This window comes from Crassostrea angulata, chromosome 8, assembly GCF_025612915.1.
Source record: "Crassostrea angulata isolate pt1a10 chromosome 8, ASM2561291v2, whole genome shotgun sequence".
Lineage (NCBI taxonomy): Eukaryota > Metazoa > Mollusca > Bivalvia > Ostreida > Ostreidae > Magallana > Magallana angulata.
The window spans coordinates 3,022,695-3,032,381 of NC_069118.1; the positions used below are offsets into that span (position 1 = coordinate 3,022,695).

Genomic DNA, 9,687 nt, shown 5'->3' on the forward strand with positions numbered 1-9,687 from the left:
ATGTAGGAAATTCATATCTAAACAAGTATAGATTAGAGTTAGATTAAATAGAAAGATATGTAATTCACCTCATTAGTCCTTTATATTTGACAATGACGTCCTGGAAGTGGTATTGACCGTTAGCTGTTGAGGATACACTATGATTTTACCATGGTTTTGTTTTTTGCAGATTCTGACACACACACAAACAATGGCACAAATAAAAAAGCCAGGCTAACGAGTCCTCCAATCACTCCACCAGCTATCCCCCCAGGCGAAGACGAACCGTATATAAACATGTATGCTCCTTTTATTTAACAGTTATATGGTTAAACAATCACTGATAGGCAAATAAATAGATTGAAAAACGTCCATATATTTCATTCATTGACTAAAAATAATGTTTGACAAAATGCTACTAATAGTTAGTTGTAAACACAATCTCCCAAAAGAGTACATCCGGTACATGAAACATTTTCCGTCCGCCCAAATCAATTTGCGGCGAATAAGCTTGTATTTTTTTTTGTACTCTTGCTGTGTAGCATCTGGAATGATGTATCCATGTAAATGATCATATCAAAAGTACATTTCTGAAGTAATTAGAATTTGTTTAGCTATTTTACACAAATAATTTTTATAGATCAGAAAAAAAAGTTTACATATCATTATATTTTATTGTTTATCTCGATAAATAGAACGTAAAACATTGAGGTGTCTCACACGGCATTAAGCTTATGGACAATTTTTATTTTATTTAACAAGAGACAGAGTATCATTAGTTCTTTATCATTACTGTCATTAAAAAAATTTAAAAGTAATCTTAAGCAGAACCTGTCTAATTATAAGAGAAATATCTTGAATATTTCCATGCATAAGAATAAAAGAGAAACCCAGGTAGGTTAGGACAACATATAATGATCGTCGAAATTATTGTCTTTTAAAAAAAAGAATTTGTTCTTTGAATTTTATCAGATCTGGGGTAAAAACGTAACATCTTCGAAAAACGCAACGCTAACACCAAGGAACCTTTTACATTTGTATGCCACATGAAGTCCCTGAGCGTTCCTGGCAAGTAGTAGCCAATGACTGTTGGGATGGACACGATTTTGTTACCATAGCTGACTATAACAGTCGACACTTTGAGGTACCGGTATACCGTTTTCGAAATACTCTAGCAGGTACAGTCATTCAACAAATAAAAGTCGCATTTTTGCATCATGGGATACCAGAGAAACTTGTATCTGATAACGAACCTCAATATTCTTGCGATGAGTTTGCTTAGTTCAGTAAACAGTACGGATTTATTCACGTGACGTCGAGTCCGTCTCAGGCACAGTTTATTGGTCTCGTCGAGAAAACGGTACAAACCATAAAACACATATTTGGCAAATGTAAGGCTGACCGTAAGGATCCTTATTTGGGAATCCTTGAATACTTAATAACTCCATTAATATGTAATACCCCCCCCCCCCCCCCCCCCCCGCGCAAGCTTTGATGAGTCGACGTCTTCGATCCATCATACCATCAACTCACGAACAGTTGCAACCGAAACCTGTCAATCATAAGCAATTTCGGAACCAGCTTGTCTTTAGTCGACAAAAACAAAGTTAATACTATTCGAGACAATCCACAGCACTTAAACCTCTCGAAATGGGTGAAACCGTCAGAATTAAGAAACAAGGCACTTGTGTTCCATCAACTATAACTGGTCAAGTTGATCCTCGGTCATACACTGTAAGAACAACCATTGACATATAACGAAGGGACCGCTGACTCACGTTCGCGCCAAATTATCTTCTACTTTTCGCAGCGCCCTCACCGGGAGGCATACATCGAACTTCCTGTTATCGGAAAGAGCATGGCGAGCATCATAGAGAGTGAAGATCTGCATGATTTGAGCGCGGTGTTCGAAGCTGAGGTAAGTACTTCATATCAATCTGCTATATCGACCATAACTGTTTCGCGTTTAGCCACGATATTTTTACCATTACCCTTTTTAATTGATTATTTCAATCGAAAACACATGTTATTGTACTTGTTCAAATTGTGTCAGGTTTGTATTTTGAAAACCAAGTTTTTTAATTGGCGATAAGGATTTTGATGCCGAAGGTCCACCTGAACAGCTATCTGTTGTTAATACAAATCAATCAGAGGAGAGCGTTACTGAGGCATTGATTGAGGGTGTCATTTATGACCTAAAATGTGACGAGTTGTTGCCAGAGCACATTAAACAAATGCTCGTGTCCGTGCATGGTAATGTATTTTCTAAAGAGCCAGTTGAAGCAATGTTGTTGATATATTACATTATGCTGTTATTGCTGTTTTCTTTGATGGCTTGCCTTAATGCATTTTATAATTATTTTTCTGTGAAAGCTGATAACAGTACAGAGCTTGGCTTTAATTTGATAGTCAGTTTTGTACTTAAATAATGGACTAAATTCTATTTCATCAAGAAGTGAAGGCAAAAATTTCCAATCAATCTTCAAAGTTTGTTTTAGAACAGTAAAAAAAAAATCTTTATCCTTTTTAAAAGTTACATATTGATTGTTAAAGCTGACATTACATAATAGATATGCATTATTTCCCGACCACCACCATATAAGTTGTCGATTTCTATTGTTCAGTTCATCGCTTCACACCCCCTATATATGTCCAAGAGCACCAAACATGCACATGTGAAAACCTTGCACTGTTGCAGATCGAGCAATGTCAATGATCACATAGATTATAGAAATGGAACATTTTTGTAGAAACCGTGGAAACGATGTTACATTGTTACTTTCTTGGATTTACTATCATTTAGTTTTCAATTGACAGTAACTTTCTTGAATAGTATATATACCTCAATGGCAGTAGAGGAGCAATCGAAACTAATATGGTGACCTAATGCTATTATGAATTCATGTCAGCTTTAATTCATTGAAGTTACAAAAGAGTTTATACATGTTGCAATTTGCATCTTCATTTTCATTGTTAATACAATAACTAAACAAAGAGAAACTCAGTAATTGTCACTTATTTATTAAATATAAACTTTAAAATACTATCAATAATTTTTGACAAAGATGCTGTCAATTGAACTGATAATATATAATAAAAACTGTAAACTATATGAAAGTTATGCTTGAATTCATTAATTGTTTATTAAAGGATGAGGTTAAACAATTTCATTTAAATATTTTAAATATATTATAAATATTTTATTCTTTTAAAAATGAGATTTATACAATAACAATTACAGCTGTCCAGTTGGTTCCAGCTTTAAAGTCCCTAGACAACATTATTAAATCAGAAATCTTCTCGTCTTCCGCCAAAGAAAAGGCCTGGCATAACTACCAGATTCAACAGCCTTCACTTATTGATGAAATTTTCAAAATTATCAAACATCGCCAGCTTTCTGCTTTTATTTCACTTAAAACAGCTGAGAAAATCATAAGCAAACCACAATGTAAAGCAACAGCAAAATGTAATACTGCAGGTAGCAAGGTTTTGAAATCTGATGAAAGAGATATTGTAGCTTACATTGCAGGCTTTGTGCTATTTCGGTGCAAAAAAAAGTTTTGTTCACAACATGACACTGAACAATGCATAGATAGATTAACCGACAAAGATGGTTCAACCAAATTAGTATCTGTTAAATCTAGAGGTGCTCTGACGCAGCCATCATCAGATATTATAGATTTTTTTGTGATCTTGGAGTTAGTGTTCAGAAAGTTGTGTACTTCAATGTCTGTTCCTACACTTCAACAATTTACTGATTCCATATGTCTGGAAAATGATGCTGTTTCAATATTATATAATTGTACTTATCACACAGAGTCAAAAACTGATGTGCAAGAACAGTTGTTTTTAACAATATTGTCCCTTTTTCATAAAGTCAGGTGTCATGCAAAATGCAGGCAAATTATGGAAAATTTTTACATGAAAACAAAAATGGTAAGCAAGCAAAAAGCTCTTCGTAAGTCTATTAATTGATATTTATTTCTTGAAAGTTGTCTTAGAATTAAAGTATTAGAAAATGACATAATTGGTTCTTGCTTTTTTAGCTACCATACAATGTTTTAAATGTTTTGGACAGAATCAATTGAAAAAGAGTGGTGCCTCTATGAAAAATATGTTTTCATAAAAATCGTACACTTTTTATATCAGTATTTGTCAGTTACCCACTGTATATTACATTATTATGAATTATATGATTTTAAACCCCACATTTTGTGATGAAATTCTTAAAAAGAAATTCCAAATGTTACCCCCAGGGTTTTTTTTTTAACCAATCAGCATTAGATTATAGACTATTGTATTAGAAAGGCTTACCTTTTGTTATAATTTAACAAAAAAATATCTACAATGTTGATTAATAACAAAAGCTTTTGACCAGTTCATTGAATTTATTAGATTTTTAATGTCTCTTGATTTTTTTAATGGGACTGTTTGAAACAGTTGGCTGCCTTTTCTCCCCTGTCCTCCCTGCTGTGTTGCCCTTTGGAATTATAGTCATGGCAAGGGACCTTTGAAGTCTCAGCTGGTTTTCTTGGTAGCTGAAATATTGTTAAAACAAACTAGAGTTAGTTTGCTGAATTTATGATTATAAATGGTATTTTTCATGGTGGCTGAAATATTGTTAAAACAAACAAGTTAGTTTGCTGAATTTATGATTATAAATGGTATTTAACTTTGTGGCTATGACATTTCAATAAAAAGAATTTAAAAACCTCTAATTCCTGTTAGTTTTAATAACTGGTAGGTGTAGAAAAACCGAAATTTTGATGTTGATTTTTATCATCATTGAAAACACACTATAGATTAAACTTTCATTCCTCTTGACAATTAAGAAATAAATGACAATGTTAAAAAGTTCACCAGGATATGAACATAGTTGGTCAAGTGATCAAATCCTGTGAAGCCCAAAGGGCTTCTCTGAAGATTTGACCATGTACCAACAAAGTTCATATCCCGGTAAACTTTTTAACAATGCTGTTATTATTTATATTTGAAGAAGGAAAACCTTTAGAATTGTTAAAATAATGGAGATTTTATGTTTACAATAATCCAACTGATAAGCATGTTCTGTGATCATTGTGACATCATGAAAAAGTTCACACAAAGTTGAAAACTTTCGCTACTCTTAAGGTTCATATAATGTTCATTTTAGGAAACATATTTGCAAATGTAAATATTGGATATTTAGGGGAATTCACTCACCTGAACTGGTGAACAGTGGGGTTATCATGTCGAGCCCCCAGTCCCCTGTGTCTCCCGAAATGTTCCTCAAGAGGGTCTTGACAAAACACCTGGCTCAAGATGTATGGCACACCTTGCCTCAAAAGATATTTTGTACTTTCGACAAAGGCATTGACTGCAAGGTAAAAATTTATTTATGAATTTTGCTTGGTTATAAAATATTCACACCAGGAGATTCATTTCTCCTTAGAATATATAGTATATACAAATATGTATGTATTATTGTTTTGATGTAAGAATAATCCACTAATTTATTATCTGTAAATTGACTTACCTGTCATGATGATTCCTTCAATTGTCTGATGTGAAAGGACCATCTTGTTTCTCTCCTGCTTCGTAAATCCTGGCCTTGCTGTGACTGAGGCCTGCCAGTTACTGAAATAGTCCAGGAATTCGCCTCTCAAAAACTAGAAGAAATAACAAAATTATGGTTTGTGTACCATGAAATATTCCTTCTCGGCCAAAATTTGAAAAAAATCATCATAATAATATATGATAATATTTTCATACTATTAAATGAACATTGTTTGAACCCAGAGGTATTTATAAATATTGAAGAAATTGTGCAGTATAAATATATTGGACAGACTATACAGTCTATGTGTACTCATCATACTCATAGTGTTAGAGTGACTCTTTGTCTTTATTAATACCTCAAACCTGGGATCATCAGCCTGCTTGTATGGAGCAAGGTCAGGTTTCCGTGTACGTATGGCCTCATGTAGTGACCGCCCATTCAAACAATCAAAAAACCTGTCCACCAGTTGGAAGAATTTAGAGGTCTCTGCCATCTCTGGGCCATAATAGGCAGACATTATTCTACCAACAGACCTGCTTAACACCTAGAGGTTTAATATAAAATTTATTGTATTTATTAAAAGTCATTTTTCAGTGTTTGAAATGAAGCCAATGATTAATTTATTATTTTCTTTTTTAGCTGCTGCTAGAGCATGTTGGGAAATGTGTACCTGTGCTGCCAGACGGACATTCATGGTCGATGAAGGAGTGAGATAAACATGGTCATACTTAAGCTTGGTCCTGTACAACTGTCCTTGCATGTCATCGTTATAAACTGTCTCAACATGCGACCATAAAATGTTTGAGTTGGTATTCTAAAATAGTTTGTATTAGAAGAATGAATAACCATAGGAAGGTGATAGTTGCATAATTGTGAATTTTTTATTATTGGACTGTACACATTTATTTCAATTGCTCACCCACAGATATTTGGTGCCACCTGGACGAGACTTGTGGACATTGTTTCTTATGGTTTTAATGAGGTGTGGAACATCAGAAAAGAAATAGATATTTCTTTTTTCTTCGGAAAAAGGATTGTCAGCAAAGAACACCACATCTTCATTCCCTGTTCTGTGCAGCCTGTAAAGCCTCTGATTCGGAGACGCTTTGTCGCTGGTGGATGAGATCACCTAAATGTAAATATACCAGTTTATTTTACACATCAAAAGTATGGTTTCAAGCTGATTTAAGTGATAGTGTGATACTGTGTATAGAAACTTGAGTATTCTTTTTAGGGAAATTTGATAAATCATTTGCAAGCTGTTTAATCTTGATCTTTTTAGAAATTGAACCTTCAATCCACAAGTTATCTCGAGGTAGGCCACAGCTTTCCAAAGAAGGGGGAACAACTCATCAGCAGTTGAAGATCTTGTCGGGAAATGCCCAATGCTCATTTTGATGTTGGAATTAATCCCAATCACCATGAAAACCAAGACATGGGTGGCAATTCGTTTTGTTTCATCCTACATATAAGGTTTTTTGGAAATGGAATTAAGCAGTTAAAGTGAAAATAAGAAGATCAAAGAAGGATATGAACAGAGGAAAAGTTATACATGCCATCATGATTTTATTAACATTATGTTTCAAAACTTTTTAAGTGTATAAACCTCATCAAATGTCCAGGTCTCTGGGTTGGTGAACCCTATAACTTGCTCACTTCTCCTGTCATATACAAGATCCGACTTGACCTTCATTTCATCATGTAGGAGACACACATACTTCTTCTCTGATGGCAAGTCCTTGGCAACTTTTTTTAATTCCTTTATCCAAATAGTTTATTGAAAGATCAATCTAAATTACACTGAACATCTTTTCTAGGCCATTTAGAAATATTTATTTTACTAAAACAAAAACATTTTATGTAAGCCAGTACATCATATTAATCTGAGAATGATATTCACCTGAAAAGCCTCAGCCTGAAAACCAGATTTAGGCTGGATGAAATTAGTGTAGTCACGAAGAGTAGCTTGATTTGGTAGTCGAAGGACTCCACTTTCTCTCAATGACTCATATGCTCTGGGACTTTGGCAACGGAGATAAATGGCAAAACGGATCATCATCGGATGCCATCTCATTCCTAATAATGATTAACGGTAATAGATTAAGTATACCAAAATTGTTAACTCTAACAATATTATAATTATCTTTCCTACAAAAACATGTGTATTGCGGAAAATGATCTAGCTATTGTAAACCTTTTGGACTAGTTGTTAATGCTTTCTTTTGTTCTTCCCAGAAAAGGTCCATGAGAGCGTTGCCAGATTTACAACTTTGAAGAGTTGCAAAAAGGCCCTCTCCAACATCATCAGCAACGGAAGCTGTCTCACCTTTAAAGTAATAAATTTATGCAAATTAACTTGATTGAAATAGGCATAGGCATTAAAACTTAAACTTGATTGAAACAGGCATATGCATTATAACTTAAAATGTAATCGATTAATAATTGATTACATAGAGGAATTTTGTGTAATCAATTACTATATGACATGTTATCGATTAATAAATGATCACTTCAATTTTCCCCCACTATAATGTAAATGATTCTTCTTCTGAATATATTGTAAAAACCCTTCAAGTTCATTAGGGTTATGAGTTAACAAGGTATTTTTATTATGGAAATCTAAGACTTCATATTTCAATCTTGATAAGATAACATTTTATAATTTCTACAACTTTATTATGCATGTTCAAATGTAAAATTATAAGCAATCTTTTAAATTTAAACAAGGTCATAAACTTTGCAGTTTATGAGTCTGAGTGAAATCTTGATCTTGCACCTTCAACTTTCATAATTACAGATTTTTGTTGATTACTTGAGGAAGAGTAATCATTACAATTGATTATGATTACTCTATTAAGATTATTCCATGCCTGAACATAAATTTAATTACTGTTTCTTTATGAATGTATATGTTTATGGTGTATGCAAAAATGATGTTTATTTTTTTGTGGTCCATTATAGCATTGAGTCATGATTCTTTCAAGTATACAGGCTCATAACTGCAGCGGTGTGTGCATACAAATTAAGTAACGCGCGTTATGAAAATTTGTGTGCACACATCGCTGCACTTATGAGATTGTATTCTTCAAAAAATTCATGATTCAATGCTTATATTTACATTTTTCTAACTTCATGCCTTGTCTGCGAATGTGATTTATACCTTAAAATTCCTATCTTATCCTAAGGGTTAGTTCATATTAATGGAAGAGCTACAGTAACAGCCGCAAGCGTGAACTTTGACTTCGCTTGTGACGTTGCAGTTAACAACGTTTGTGAAGTCATGATAAAAATCATCATTTTAACCTTTGAGTACCCTGTGTGCATTACAGTGTTTTAACTGCCGTAGCTTTCAACACTTTACAAGCAAAAAATATGTAGAATGTAAATATAATGTATTGAATTGCTGGTTGTTTTTTTCATTGCAGACATTATTTTACCTCTACTCAAAGATTCTACAAGACTCTGAAGCTTTCTGTTCTCTTCTCGGATGACTTTGAAATGTTTGATGAGAGTTGTATGTGGGACATGTTTCAAAGGGGTTTTAGGATGAAGCATATTGGGAGAAGCATTTTCCTGTGCATTCAGTGAGGATTCAAGCTTAGAACAAGGACCACATAATGCGTTGCCCTGAACTCCTCCTAAGCAACCATTGGCACGAATCACACTTTTGTTGGATGGTTTTCCATTAATGACGTGGGTGGAAAAAAAGCGGTATCCCTGCGAACTTTTGATAGTGACATCTGGGCTGTCTTTAATCCCAGCGCATTTAGTTATTTTGTCTACAGCCTCCAAAAATATGTTGACATGCATTTTCTCCACTGAGTTCTCGAATCCTTGGACCACCACCTCTGTTTTTGGAAAAAATTGTTAACTTGAAACCAGTCCTTGGCTGCGTTTAACTAAAGGATTGCAACTTATGGCCACATTAATGAATGCTTATTAATCAGGAACTAATAATTTTTTTACAAAGTATGATTTTTATGGAAATCAAAATAATTGTAAATATAAGGCCATCCTTAAAAAAATGTTTGTTTGGAATTGCCACCTGGAAGTTTCTAGATAGAAGAATGGAGGAATAGAAAAATAGATTAATTTTCTAAATCTAAAGTTTAACTAATTAAAAATCGATAAAAAAATAAAAATCTCCATATACATGTATTAAAAAAAAA

The 9,687-nt window shown here is 33.6% G+C and overlaps 1 long non-coding RNA gene across 10 annotated transcripts; it reads left to right on the forward strand.

Moving 5' to 3' along the window:
- The first annotated feature begins 1,719 nt into the window (after positions 1 to 1,719).
- On the forward strand, positions 1,720 to 9,687 carry LOC128158501 (uncharacterized). 10 transcript variants are annotated; one of them, XR_008240001.1, is made up of 8 exons: positions 1,720 to 1,897; positions 2,073 to 2,232; positions 5,168 to 5,650; positions 5,894 to 6,068; positions 6,158 to 6,653; positions 6,801 to 7,610; positions 7,754 to 7,851; positions 8,944 to 9,687. It is a non-coding gene; the product is annotated as an uncharacterized LOC128158501 (long non-coding RNA). The 10 variants fall into 10 exon arrangements; XR_008240004.1 differs by lacking the exon at positions 2,073 to 2,232 and having other exon boundaries at positions 1,721 to 1,897; positions 6,158 to 6,327; positions 6,444 to 6,653; XR_008240003.1 differs by lacking the exon at positions 2,073 to 2,232 and having other exon boundaries at positions 1,722 to 1,897; positions 6,158 to 6,317; positions 6,444 to 6,653.